Here is a 16,068-nt window from a genome sequence, read left to right as displayed (position 1 = left end):
TCCTTTAATTGAATCATTTGTCTCCCACTACTTTTGGTAATTAGCTCCCGGTTCGCAGTTCAATTAAATACTAATCACTTTTAGCACACTTCATATACTCATTATTATACTCATGTGATATATCACTAGTCCATAACCTCATTGACCAGGCATAAAAAATTATTCTCAACCACCGTGGTCACACTTGTTAAGTTCTAAATTATTCTGGGACCTCAAACTCTTTGTACACCAAGCTCTCGATTTTCATCCTTGAATATGATCGAATTCTCCGGGCTCGGGTAATTTTGCTCATATTGGACGATTAAATTTTTCTAGTCCAAAAATACGGGGTATTATAGCTTGGACCGTATTTCATCAAATAAATTTCGAACCTCGACAAAACTTATTTTCTTAGATTTGTTTAACTTCAAATATTATAACACATCTGTACCATCACTACAACCACCCATAAGCTTGGGAGGATAACCTCATTTTCCTTACTAATATCATTTAACTCGCACGCTTTCCAACACATGAAAATACTGGATGTAACACCTGTCCCGTCCTTTCTACAGATTTATTCTAGTAGAGGTCCGTTGACAGTTGTATGTATTAGTCAGATGATGTAGTCTTGTCTGCTTCCATTCTTTTGTGTACAGTATATATAGCAGCCTAGCCGGCTTGCACTGTTCCTTCAACATGTATATGTATATACAAATTGTACAGAGATTATGATGTCTCCCCATTTATGCGATCAGTTTAAGTTACTTGTAGGCCCTTGGTGTTCAGTAAGGTTCAGATATGTGTATAGGGGTGTTTGGTCGCTAGGGGTCAGACACTCATCACTACTCATCGATTTGGATCATGACAGAAGTGGTATTAGAGCAGTTCCTTCCTAGGGTTGTCTACAGACAGTGTCTAGTAGAGTCTTATTTATAGGTGTGTTGTACACCACACTTATAAACAGGGGGCTATAGGACATTTAGGAAAGTTTCATTCTTTCTCTCCTAGATCGTGCGATAGAGCCATGTGATAAGAGTTCATTTTCTAATAATTTTTCCTTATTTCAGCGATGCCTCTCAAAAAATCTGCAGCTACCCAGGAAGGAAAGGGAGTGTCTAGTGAGGCCACTAGCCGTACCCAACGGGCTACTAGGACTGGAGATGAGATTCAGAGTAAGCGCCCATCTCAGACTTCACATACCCCACCTCCAGTACCTACTCCAGCTCCTCATCCAGATGCACCGGTCCAGGATGTGTGGGATGATGTACAGTTATTGACTAGACTAGTAGCCACTCAGGCTTAGCGACAGGGAGCTGGTTTTGATCAGGCGGACCGAGTGGGTAGTGCGAGGGTTAAAACATTTCTTGGGTTAGACCCTCCAGAGTTTTTCAGTGTTGAAGCAAAATATGGATCCACAGGACTTCATTGATAGTATGCAAAGGACGCTGAGGGTTATGCATGCTGATGAGGTCGAGTTAGTGGAGTTGGCTTCGTATAGACTTCGTGATGTTGCGTTGTGGTTGTATTAGGAATGGGAGCTATCTAGGGGAGAAAATGGCCCTCCAACTATCTGACGAGAGTTTTTAGATGCTTTTATTCGCCATTACTTACCACTAGAGGTTCGAAGGGCCCGAGCAAATAAGTTCTTGTGTATGTAGCAGGGTAGGATGAGTGTTCAGGAGTATTGTGTACACTTCGATTCTCTAGCTCGATATGCCCCAGCCACGATGGCTGAGATGGAGGACAGAGTTCATCATTTTGTGGCTGGTCTAGGGCCACATTTGATAGATGAGTGTATGACTGCTGCACTATAGTCGGGCATGGATAATTCCTGTATACAGGCATATGGCCAGAATCTGGAAGATCGTAAGCGTCAGCGGGGAATAGAGGGTGAGGGTCATCGAGGCCATGGTAAGACGGCTAGATCTTTAGATATGGCTGGTGAGTTCAGAGAAAGACAAAGACATCAGCATTCCAAGTATCCATTTCGTTTAGTAAGGAGTGCACCTCCGCGATTTTCAGGCCCTAGGATTGATCGGTCTTCTAATTCTGGAGCGGGCTAGAGCTCCAGAGCATCAGGTTCTCAGTACCGACCAGAGTCAGGCTAGGTGAGGCCACCCTTGTCATGGTGTGCTTAGTATGGTAGGCTACATGCTGGGTAGTGTCGATTAAGGTTGGATGTTTGCTATGCTTGTGGTCAGTCAGGCCACAAGATGAGGGAGTGTCCTATGAGGGTTGGTACAGGCATCGTTCTGCCTACAGGGGCAATAGCTAGTTTTTCTTCCTCAGTACGCCCTTTAGGGCAGCTTTCTTAGACAGCAGCAGGATGTGGTAGAGGGAGGAGTGGAGCCTCTAGCTCGAGTGGGCCTCAACACCGTGTTTATATATTAGCTGGTAGACAGGATCGTGAGACATCTCCTGATGCTGTTATAAGTATATTATCAGTTTCCGCCCATGATGTATATGCACTGATTGATCCAGGTTCCACTTTGTCATATGTTACGCCATTTGTTGCTGGCAAGTTTGGGATAGAGTCCGAATCGATCAAACCGTTTGAGGTGTCTACGCCAATTGGTGATCCAGTCATAGCAAGGCGAGTATACCGAGGCTGTGTAGTGATAGTTTGCAATCGCCAGACCCTAGAAATTTTGGTTGGGTTAGACATGGTTAATTTCGACATTATTATGGGCATGGATTGGTTGTCTTCTTGTTATGCCAACGTTGATTGCAGAACAAAGGTAGTTCGATTTTAGTTTCCCGGCGGGCCAGTTCTACTGTGGAAGGGTAATGCTGCTTCGCCAAGGGTTAGGTTTATTTCCTACCTTAAGGCAAGGAAAATGATCCGAAAAGGGTATATCTATCACCTAGTGTCACGATCCAACCAGAGGGCTATGACGGGCACCTCCTAACGTACATTCATATTCTCATCTAGGTGAGCTACATGGCCTAGTCATGATTTTCCATACATGAACAATACTAATCACGTCGAGCAACGACACATTTCTATCCTCATCAATAACAATGCCTATGTCCATGTACACAAGCCAACGAGGCTAACAAAACGATATACAAAGTATGAGCCGACAAGGCTACAAGACATCTAATCATAAAATATTGTCTACAAGCCTCTAAGGAGGGTATGTAACATCATATAGGCAGGACGGGACCCTGACATGCCCGTATATATTTACACAAAAGAATAATACCAAAAGTTGTAGCTCCGGATGAAATGGAGCTCCTCTATGCAGACCCTGAACAAGAAATCTATGGATCAAGCCTGTCTCCCTGGCCACCTACGGGCATGACGCAGCGTCCAAAAATAAAAGGACGTCAGTACGAATAATGTACTGAGTATGTAAAGCATAATAACATCATAGTAGGAGCATAAGAGACAGCATAAGAAATAGCATAGGATGGGAGAATCAGGAGGTAATACAGCCATTTGTGCCTCTAGTGGCCATCATCATATTTACTTACTTGTCTTTCATAGAGACCTTCCATTTCTAATGCTTCCTCATGTATAGATACATATATTTATTTATATCATACCCGACCATGAAGGTTCGGTGTTTCACGTACCCGACCATGTCAAGGCTTGGTGGTATACATACCTGGCCCTACCAAGGCTCACGGTTAGCCATACCCAACTACAGGGGTGTGCGCACGACAAATATCATACCCGACCATATAAGCTCGATGATTACATAATAGTCATACATACTTAGACACGTATACATAAGAGTCCACGAGTATCATCAACATCATTACCATCATCGCTTTCGTTACATCTATCTTTAGAGGATCAACTATCATATGAGGGAGGTAATAGCATTGTGAAAGTATCAAGGATCATGAGCTTTAGTGACTTTAGAGATAGAGTCATTTGGAAGACATTATGGATCTAATAGAAAGGTATATAGCAAAGGAACCATGCCTTAATGAAAGAAGGGTTAGCCTTACATACCTCTTGGTCTTCTTAACTACTTAATGTTCACCGTCGAAGCTTGAACAATCTACATTTAGAAGGATTCATACCATATTTAAGCCTCAATGATACTCTTAAATTCAAAAAAGAATAATTCACGATCTAATGAAAATTGGGCAGCATTTCCCCTATTTTGTCAACGCCCACCATATTACAAAACAACTCCCAACAACCACAATAACGTCCAATATATCATAATCAAGTAATCAGATTCCATTAAGCCTTCAAAATTCATCCTTATGTTCAACTTATACAAACAACTTCACACCCAACCTTAGCACATTTTCATTCAATGCTTCCTTATCACTATTAATACTTTCCATAACAAGATCATACCCATATCATACTAAGAATCATGACTCAAGTTACCTTAACATTTAAAAACATCATAAAAGTTACATTTAGCCCTCATTTTCTACTTTCTTCTTCTACCCAAGTTGCTCAACAACCAAGCATCCATGATAACCTGAAATGAGCATGAAAACTAACCTTTTATCTCATGGGAATGAGCTTTCGAGCAGCTATCAACTTATGTGAAAACCCTATCTTCAATGCTCAAGAATATCTTGTAGTCTACTAACCCTAGAAAGCCTTCTAACACATGAACATTTTGATTCATGCCTCTTAATCTTTATTTTCTCTTGGGTTGGAGTGGAATATTCTTGGAGAAGGGTTTGGAGCTCTCAAGACTTGTGGAAAATGAAAAATGAAATAAAAGAACAAGAGCCATCTATTTATACAAAAATATAAAAATCAGCCCGATGGACTTGTACGGACCACTTATACAGTCCGTATAATATTATACGGTCTTTATAAGTGGACCATATAACACCTCCAAGAAAAAGACCCTTTCTGTAAATTTCAAGTTATACGGACCCCCTTATACAGACTGTATAAAGTTACACGGACCGTATAAGTGGTCATATAACTCCCAGTTATGCGAAACTTTCTCTCGTAGATTTGTTTGAATTCCCATCATCGTGGAACCTTCTTGGCACTTACATAATACTTCATTAACCATACAATAGGCCCTATAGCAGCCCCTCAAGACATCACCAAATTTTTTTTAGCTCAATTATAGCGAAAACCTTTCCGAATCACGACTTATATTTCACTTCCTTCAACAAACTAAAGTTCATATATTCGTACAACTTCAAAATCTTATGGTATGCACCTTAAGCTATCTATTACCTTCCTTAATCTCGTAAGGGTTTCACAATCACCTTGAGCTCATGTTAGCCTACTCACAAGGCAACAAAATTAGAAATTTCCAAGTTGTAACACCTAGTTCGGGTCCAGAATATGCAAGCAGAGTCGCCGACCCTTCAGTCTGTCCCTGTGGTCAATGAGTTTCCGGAAGTGTTTCCAGATGAGCTTCTAGGCATTCCATCCGAGCGAGAGATTGATATTTCTATTGATCAATTGCCAAATACTCAACTAATATCTATTCCTCCTTATAGGATGGCACCCGCAGAGTTGAAGGAATTAAAGGAGAAATTGAAAGATTTGGTTGAGAAGGGCTTTATTAGGCCTAGTACATCGCCGAGGGGAGCACCGGTATTATTTGTAAGAAACAAAGATGGCTCCCTGCGAATGTGTATTGATTATAGACAACTGAATAAAGTGACTGTAAAGAATAAGTATCTGCTCCCGAGGATTGATGACTTGTTTGACCAACTATAAGGCGCCAAATACTTCATGAAAATAGACTTGAGGTCAGGATATCATCAAGTTAGGGTGAAGGAAAAAGATATTCCGAAGACGGCATTCAGGACTAGATATGGGCACTATGAGTTCTGTGTTATGTCATTTGGACTAACTAATGCTCCAACAGTATTCATGGACTTAATGAATCGTGTATTCAGACACTTCCTAGACTTGTTCGTCATTGTGCTCATAGATGATATTCTGGTTTATTCACCGTCAGAGGCTGAGCATGCAGAGCATCTAAGAGCAGTGCTTAGAGTTCTTCAAAAGAGAGAGCTATATGTGAGGTTTTCCAAGGGTGAGTTCTGGTTGGACTCTGTGGCTTTCCTGGGTTACATTATTTCAGATGAAGGCATTAGGGTAAATGTCCAAAAGATTGAGGCTGTGAAGAATTGGCCAAGGCCCACTACCCCAACGGAGATACGTAGTTTCTTGGGTCTAGAAGGATATTATAGGAGGTTCGTGGAAGGATTTTCATCTCTTTCTGCCCCATTGACTAAACTGACCCAGAAATCAGCTAAGTTCCAATGGACAGGTGCTTGTGAGAAGAGTTTTCAGATATTGAAGGACAAGCTGACTTCAGCACCTGTTTTGACTCTTCCAGAAGGAACAGATGGCTATGTCATATATTGTGATGCCTCAAGTATTGGCATGGGTTGTGTGTTGATGCAGCATGGTAAGGTTGTTGCTTATGTTTCTAAACAGCTGAAGAAGCTCGAGAAGAATTATCCAACCCATGATCTTGAATTAGCGGCAGTGATTCATACACTAAAAATGTGGAGGCACTAGTTATACGGTGTGCATGTTGATATATATACTGATCATAAGAGCCCCCAGTACATCTTTAAGTAGAAGGACTTGAATTTATGCTAGAGGCGATAGCTAGGGTTGCTGAAAGATTATTATATTGATATTCTTTACCATTATGGAAAGCTAATATAGTAGCCGATGCCCTTAGTCGTAAATCCATGGGTAGCCTATCACACGTACAGCTAGAGAAAAGGGAAATGGTCTGTGAAGTTCATCAATTAGCTAGCCTCGGAGTTCGATTGTTAGATTCAGGTGATGCAGGAGTTACTGTTCAAGACACAGTGGTGTCTTCTTTGGTAGCAGAAATAAAGGAACGTCAGTACGAAGACCCTATTCTAGTTCATTACCGAGATACAACACCTTAGAAAGAAAAGTCACCCTTTGCGATTACGGGAGATGGAGTACTCAGGTATCGAAGTAGATTATGTGTTCCCAATGTTACAAGATTTCGTCAGCAAGTTATGGGAGAAGCTCATTATTCTCGCTATTCTATTCATCCAGGCTCGACAAAGATGTATCACAATCTCAAGGAAGTCTATTGGTGGGATGGTATGAAAATAGATATAGCTGAATTTCTCACCTAGTGTCCAAATTGTCAGCAGGTCAAGATAGAACACTAGAAGCTCGGTGGTCTATTGCTAGCTATGGATATTCCGACATGGAAATAGGAGATAATTAATATGGATTTCATTACAGGCTTGCCCCGTACCCAGCGGAAGTATGATTCTATATGGGTTGTAGTTGATAAGCTCACAAAGTTAGCCTACTTCCTGCAAGTCAGAACCACTTATTCAGCTAAGGATTATGCGAAGCTTTATCTTAAAGAAATTGTACGACTTCATGGTGTTCCTACAGCCATTATTTCAGATAGAGGGGCACAATTTACGACTAAATTCTGGAAGTCTTTTCAGGATGGATTGGGGACTCAAGTGAGTCTTAGTACTGCATTTCCCCCGCAGACAAATGGACAGGCAAAGCATACTATACAGACCCTTGAGGATATGTTGAGAACTTGTGTGATTGACTTTCAAGGTAGTTGGGATGATCATTTGTCTCTTATTGAATTTACATATAACAACAGTTACCATTCCAGTATTCAGATAGCTCCTTATGAGGCCTTATATGGGCGGAGATATAGATCGCCCATATGATGGTTTGATGTCGGGGAGGATCGGTTTGTAGGCCCAGACATAATTCAACAAGCAGTTGATAAGGTGAAAATTATTCAAGGAAGGATACTAGCAACTCAAAGTCTACAGAAATCCTATGCGGATAATCAGTGACGCAAGTTAGAGTTTGAAGTAGGCGATTGAGTTTTCCTGAGAGTTTAGCCTATGAAATAAGTGATGAGGTTGAGCCCTCGATATATTGGGCCATATAGGATCGTTCGTACCATGGATAAGGTGGCCTATGAGCTATCATTGCCTTCTGAATTGGAGTCTGTACATTAGGTACTTCATGTGTCTATGCTTCGTAAATGCATCGGAGATCCTTCAAGAGGTGCACCAATATATGATATCCAGGTGACCGAGCAGTTATCATACGAAGAGGTTCCAATGGTTATAGTGGACAGACAGGTTCGTTGATTGAGAACACAGGAGGTAGCTTCCGCTAAAGTTCTGTGGAGGAATAAGAGGGTTGAGGAAGTGACTTGGAAGGCGGAATAGGCAATGAAGATGAAGTACCCACATTTGTGTCCAGCAGTACAGGAGGTTCAGTCTGAGGCATTATCTCCCCCAGGTATTATTCCATTTTCAGTTATCGTGATTGGTCGTGTGAGGCCATGGTATTGTATGTTGTAGTATGTGGCCCTATATGGCATTATTTTGGGTCACTGTGTGCAGGTTGGATTGGTATAATTACAGGGGAAACTCTGCCAAAATTTCTATAGCTTCTGATTTGTTTGAGCATTCGAGGACGAATATTCCTAGGGGGGGGGGGGGAGTGTCACAACCCTCGTTTTCTTCGTAGGAGAACATATGGTTTCCCAATTGGGAATGCCTTTGGAATAGAGACCCGTGCCTGATTTCTGGAGACGGCAAGTGTCTGACCTCATTTTCTCTTTTCCAATCAGAGAAAACCCTAGTATATTGACTCCCAACATTTTTCTATCATTATAGTGGAGATTTTGTAAGGTCTGAGCCTCGTAAAGCCGAGCTTGTGAAGAAGAAGGTTGTTTCTAGGATTTCTTCAAAGTTGTGAAGCTTAGGAAGTTGGAGTTGAAGTTGATCCTTGGAACCTTAGACCCCTCAAGGTATGTACATGATTTCTACCCTGGTATTTAAGTTAATTATCAAGAGTTTTAGTGGTTTAAAGTGAAGAGAGGATACTTATGGAAGTGGTAAATGGATGAAGGGTAAGGTAGTGATTTGGGGCTATTTTAAGAGATGATTGGGAATGCATTTGTGTCACGACCCAAACCGATGAGCCTTGAAGAATTCCCGACCACTGCTGGCCAAGCACTCCTATGCTTGGATTCACTTCTCACTGATTAACCTGGGCCCATAGACAATCCATAATTGAGCTATACTGTCTCCTGAATAATCAACACAATAAACACCGTCTCGAGAACTCACAGCCAACGCATACATATAAGCATAAATACTAAGAGTAACAGCGCAAGACGATTAGGCCACTATATATAATGTACAACAAGGCAAGCGCCGGCAAGGCTGCATAACATCACAGCTACATAGCACTGTCTACAGACCTGTATAGAATACAGACTGTAGAAGAACCAGGACAACCCCCTGTCATACCCGTTTATCAAAAAGAGCATACCAAAAGGGCGGTCGCTCCAGTCCAAATGGAGCTCGTTGGCTGAGACGGAAGAGAGATCCTATTGGTCTGGCTCGTTCGGCTGGCTACCTGATCCTACGGGCATGAACGAAGCGTCCAAAAAAAACAAAAGAACGTCAGTATCAGTAATGTACAGAGTATGTAAGGCATGAATGATAGCATCATAATATGTACAGAACATGAACAACAACATAATAAGGAAATGTAGAAGACATAAGAAGAAGGTACAATTGTGACTGCTTGCCTTTTTAGGCGGAATCATGCATGCTCACTTTTACCTTCAAAACATATCACACATACATACATAAACTGTCTGAATCAATTAACATCATTAGCCCACGTCCGGGGTAATCATCTAACGCCGCCCACTAGTGGTGCTGCCCGTGCCATATAGACATGGTGTTATATCATTATCCATAAGCCGTCCACTACGCCCACCGTAGTGGTGCTGGCCGGCCGTATAGGCACGGTGTAATCATCCATAAGCTGCCCACCACGCCCGGCGTAGTGGTGCTGCCCGGCCGTATAGGCACGGTGTAATCATCATAACATATGATACACCTTGGAAATTTCCCCCGCTAGAGTACAGTGATTAGGCCAATGAAGGGTATGACGTATATGGTGTTTTGACGAGGGACAACGTCCTTTAGACTGGTATTGAGGTGCTAAATAATTGTTAAGAAGGTTCCATAAGGATCGGAGATCAAACGAAATGACGAGGATAAGACTCAGTGAAATGATGGGTTACACGGTCAATTATACGGACCATATAACATTATACGGCCGTATAATGGACCGTAAAAGAGTCACAGAATGAGGCAGAATGAGGTTGCTGAAGGGATGATTTTATGGTCAATTATACGGACCGTATAAAATTATACGGCCCGTATAATGTACCGTCAAGTGGACACAGAAAAAGGGTAGTCATTGGAGCAGTTTTACGGTCGATTATACGGACCGTATAATGTTGTCGAGTCAGATCTCAATTTTTAAAATATGGACCCAAGTTCATTTTATTTTATTTCATCTTCTCTCTCCACGACCCAACATCTCTCTAGAACCTTCCAAACCTCTTCCAATACAAGAATCAAAGTGAAAATCAAGATCAACCACACCAAGTTCATGAAAACAAGAGTGTGAAACCCATGTAAAGTCCATCCTCCTCAAAGAAAACCAAAAGAGGTGAGATAGGGTTTTGTTGCTAGAGGAGAAACTCCACTCAAGACTTGTTCAACCATCATCCAAGGTAAGTTTCATGACCATTTTATGTTGTTTAAGGTATTGGAAGGTTAAGATACCCGAATTGTAGAAGAACATAGCAAATGGGTCATTCAAGAGCGAATAGTGTCATGAGTGAGTGGTAGTTGAATTGAATCATGAATAACGTGTGTTGTGAGTATGAATATGTTACAAATGACATGAAGAACATGAGATAAGTGTGATACATGGGAAAATCCGATAGCGAACCCAAAACCATAAATGTGGGGAAAAATGAAGAGAAATGGTGGATCATGGCCATTGTATATGAATGATAATTGTGATTTGCTATATTGTGATTGTTATTGTGGGTAATTGGGAGTTGATATGGAATACGAGAAAAATAATATAAACAAAGGAAGTGCTGCCCAATTTTCTCTAGAAATAATAGTGCGTTCTTATAGTTGGTTAACTAACGATCGTACGAATCCTCTTTTTGAACGTAGAGGCGTGACATTGAAGGCGAATTGACAAACGCTAAATTGCTTAAATGACAAAGGTATGTGTGGCTTAACTCTTCTTTCAAAAGGCATGAATCCTTCAAGCTTTCCACAAATCCTTCTATAAGATGAAGCTTAAGAGTCCTTCTATATATTAAATCCCCTATGAGCATGATAGTGATGACAATGAGCTAGAGTCTAGAGACTCAAGAAATTTTGGCATGATGTTCCTATAGTGCTAATGATGTTATTATTGTTAACACTCGCCTTATGTTTTATTCCCTTCAAGGCGAGGCATGATACTCATAAATGTCCACAATACAATCGGGGGTTCACGACCTTACGTCACCCCGACATAGTATTGTTGTCTTAAAGCCTAATGCATGCTCTTAATGCTAATGTATGTTATGACAATAAGATGATAAGTGATGCTAACTTGTAACACTATGGGATACATCAAACACTAAGAAATGAGAACATGATGATATGGCTTGAGATGTATAACAATGACGTGTTATGATTGATGTCGTGATGAAATGATTCCACCGCGCCTATAAGGCCGGGCATGTCACCGCTAATGCGGGCTGCGATGTTTACACTGAGCCGAGATGGCCGGCCTTGATCACCACTAGTGGGCGGCATATGAGGGTTACCCGGACGCGGGTAAAGATACATATTATGATGTGATGATGTATATGACGACGTACGTGATGATGTATGGGATGTGATAACATGTGAACTACGATTGTGTAAAATGTGAAATATGATAGTAATATGATTGCCTATGACATGTGTGCAGGTTATATCTTTGTCCAATGACTTATGATCTTTCTATTATGTTTGTTCATTTCATTCCTGCCTTACATACTCAATACAATATTCGTACTGACGTCCTTTTTCTATAGACGTTGTGTTCATGCCCACAGGTAGACAGCGAGGAGATCTTGCTCCGGATTCTTAGAGGCTGCTAGCTGATTGGAAGCCCTCCATTGTCCCAGAGGTGCCTATGATGATTCTTTTGTGTACAGTTGTTGATGTCATCTCTTAGAGGCTCGTAGATACTCCACGTGGGTCGTGTGGTTTCATGGCATGGTCATTATATATATATATATATATATGCATGTGTATATTATTTTGCTAGCCTAAGGGTTCGTATGTATAAAAGCATTTCGTTTCTAAACAAAAAATGGATTTTATTATAAATTAAACATGAATCGGATAAATGATTGCTAAATAAGCTTAATAAGTGATGGCACGAGCCGTGCTCGGTGGTTAGCCCCGGGTACCCGTCTCGGCCCCTAGCTGGGTCTTGACAAAAGTGGTATCAGAACAGTTCGGTCCTAGGAAGTGTCTACGAGCCGTGTCTAGTAGAGTCTTGTTTATGGTGTGTAGCGCGTCACATCAATAAACAGGAGGCTACAGGGCATTTAGGAAAAATGACCATCCTTTTTCTTAGGGAATCGTGCGATAGAGCTATGTGTAATATTTTATTCTCACTAATAATGTGTTATGGTTTCAGAATGCCGCCAAAAGGAAAAGCTCCAGCCGCCCAGAAGGGTAAGACTACGGCAAGGAGGCGGGTAGAAAGAGAGCCTTCAGTGAATATAGAAGAAAGGGAATCGCATAATGAGGCTTTGTCTAATACTTCTTCTACCCCGCCTAATGTGGGAGAGCAAGGAGGAGCCCCAGCTCCGATCCCTCCACCGGTTGCTTCGGTCAACAAATGACCAAGGCTATTCAGTTATTGACCCAATTGGTTGCCGCACAAGTACAACGACAAAATGTGGGTTCAAGTGACCGGGCTGCAAGTACAAAGGCCCGTGATTTTATGAGTCAAAATCCCCCAGAATTCTTCGGGTCAAAGCCGGAGGAAAACCCACAAGGTTTTATTGATGAAATATTGAGGACATTGGAGATTGTCCATGCCTCCGAAACCGAATCCGTGGAGTTGGCATCCTATAGACTCCGGGATGTGGCGGTGTTATGGTACAACAATTGGGTGTTATCAAGAGGGGAGAAGGCGCCTCCTCCGGTTTGGCAAGAGTTCGTAGATGCTTTCATCCGCTACTATTTGCCACCCGAGGTCCGCCGAGCTAGAGCTGATAGATTTCTGAATTTGAGACAGGGAAGCATGAGTGCCTGGGATTATTGCATGCAATTCAATTCTTTGGCTAGATATGCTCCGACTATGGTGGCCGATATGGGAGATCGGGTACATAGATTTGTGAGTGGTCTGGGACCGCATTTATTTAGAGATTGTCTGACGGCTGCCTTACAAAATGGGATGGACATTTCCCGGATACAGGCCCATGCTCAGAATTTAGAGGGGTGACAACGACAACAAAGGGGCGATTGCGACAGTGATAGGAGGCAAAACAACAGGGCTAGATCTGAGGGCACAGGTGGTGATTTTATAGGGGGATCGAGGCAGGCTTATTCCCGACATTCAGGCCAGTCAGTGAATAGTGAACCTCCCCGGTTCGCGGACAGGGGATCTGATCGCTCTTTTCCGTCGGGACAGGGTCAGAGCTCGAGAGCTATAGGTTCTCCGTTTGGGGGTGATTAAAGTAAGAGACGACCGCCAGTTCCACGATGTAGTCGGTGTCGTTAATTACATTCAGGCCCGTGTCGTCAGGACACTGATGGTTGTTATGTTTGTGGGCAGACTGGACATTTGATGCGATATTGTCCCTCGCGGTATAGTAGAGGTGGGGTTCAGCCGACAGGCTCAGCAGCGGGTTCCTCATCAGTACGCCCCGTAGGGCAGACTTCCTAGATGACAGCAGGCCGAGGCAGAGACCGAGGGGCAGCATCTACTTCGGGTGCCACTCAGCCCCGTGTGTATGCTTTAGCGGGATGACAGGATCTCGAGTCCTCTCCGAATGCAGTCACAGGTATATTGTCTATATTCTCCCGTGATGTGTATGCGTTGATAGATTCGGGTTCTACATTTTCTTATATTACTCCATACGTTACTGGTTGTATCGGGGTAAAACCCGAGTCAATTAAACCCTTTGAGGTACTCACTCCAGTTGGTGATCCTGTGATAGCAAGACAAGTGTCCCAAAATTGTGTTATTGTGATATGCGATCGACAGACCAAGTCTGACTTGATTGAGTTAGAAATGGTAGATTTCGATGTAATCATGGGTATGGATTGGTTGGCTTCGTGTTATGCAAATGTTGATTGTCACAAAAAAGTGGTTCGATTCCAATTTCCGGGAGAGCCCGTGCTTGAATGGCAGGGTAATACAGCATCTCCGAAAGGTAGGTTTATTTCCTACCTCAAGGCAAGAAAGATGATAGCCAAGGGCTATATTTATAACTTAGTTCGGGTTCATGATACCGAGGCAAAGCCACCAATTTTCCAGTCAGTCCCGGTGGTGAATGAGTTTCCAGACGTATTTCCAGATGAACTTCTAGGCCTTCCACCAGAAAGGGAAATTGATTTCGCTATTGATGTATTGCCGGACACAAAGCCTATTTCTATTCCCCCTTATCGAATTGCTCTGGCAGAATTAAAAGAGCTAAAGGCGCAGCTGAAAGACTTGCTTAAGAAGGGATTCATTAGACCCAGTTCATCACCGTAGGGAGCACCGGTCCTGTTCGTGAGGAAGAAAGACGGTTCTCTATGAATGTGTATCGATTATAGGCAACTGAACAAAGTGACGATAAAGAACAGATATCCTCTTCCAAGGATTGATGACTTATTCGATCAACTACATGGTGCCAAGTGGTTTTCTAAAATAGATCTGAGGTCAGGTTACTATCAAGTGAGAGTTAGAGAAGCGGATATTCCCAAAACAGCTTTCAGAACGAGATATGGCCACTATGAATTCCGGGTGATGTCATTTGGGTTGACTAACGCTCCAGCAGTATTCGTGAATTTAATGAACAATGTATTCAGGCCACTCTTGGACTTGTTTGTGTTAGTGTTTATTGATGATATTCTGGTGTACTCTCGCACAGAATCAGAACATACAGATCATTTGAGGATTGTTCTTGGCATTCTCCGAGCCCGAGAGTTATATGCAAAAATTTCGAAATGCGAGTTTTGGCTGAATTCTGTGACATTACCGGGCCATGTTATTTCCAATGACGGTATTCGAGTCGACACTCAGAAAATTAAAGTAGTGAAGACTTGGCCAAGTCTTACGACGCCTACAGACGTTCGTAGTTTTCTGGGTTTAGCAGGCTATTATAGAAGGTTTGTAGAGGGCTTTTCATCCATTTCATCCCCATTGATGAAGTTAACCCAGAAGTCGGCTAAATTCCAATGGAATGACTCTTGTGAACGTAGTTTCCAAGTTGAAAAACAGATTGACCTCAGCTCCAGTCTTAACACTTCCAGAAGGGCCAGATGACTACATTGTGTATTGTGATGCTTCCGGTGTGGGATTAGGATGCGTGTTGATGCAGCATGGTAAAGTTATTGCATATGCTTCGAGACAATTGCGGAAACATGAAAAGAACTATCCGACGCATGATCTTGAATTGGCTGCGGTTATTCATGCCCTGAAAATGTGGAGGCATTATTTGTATGGTGTGCATGTTGATATCTATACAGATCACAAGAGCCTCCAGTACATTTTCACGCAAAGGGAGTTGAACCTGCGGCAGAGGCGGTGGTTAGAATTATTAAAAGATTATGATGTTAACATTTTATACTACCCCGGGAAGACGAATGTAGTAGCCGATGCACTTAGCCGCCGATCAATGGGCAGTTTAAGTGAAATGCCTCTGGAAAGGAAAGTGATAGTTCAAGAACTTCATCGATTGGCTAATCTTGGAGTGCGTGTAATTGATTCAGGTGATGCAGGTATTAGTATTAAAGATTCCAAAATTTCGTCCTTGGATCTGGATGTGAAGGAACAGTAGTATGAAGATCCTCAATTATGTCATTTTGGAGACGCATCGCATGGAAAGGAAAAGTCTCCGTTTAAAGTTTCTAGTGATGGAATTCTTAGATACCGAGGCAGGTTGTGTTTGTCGAATGTGGCGGAATTGCGCCGACAAATTCTAGAAGAAGCACATTGCTCTCGATATTCTATTCACCCGGGTTCCACCAAGATGTATCATGATCTCAAGA

The sequence above is a fragment of the Lycium barbarum genome, chromosome 3 (assembly GCF_019175385.1).
Source record: "Lycium barbarum isolate Lr01 chromosome 3, ASM1917538v2, whole genome shotgun sequence".
NCBI lineage: Eukaryota > Viridiplantae > Streptophyta > Magnoliopsida > Solanales > Solanaceae > Lycium > Lycium barbarum.
The sequence above is the reverse complement of the archived record's forward strand: the minus strand, read 5'-3'. Positions refer to the sequence as shown.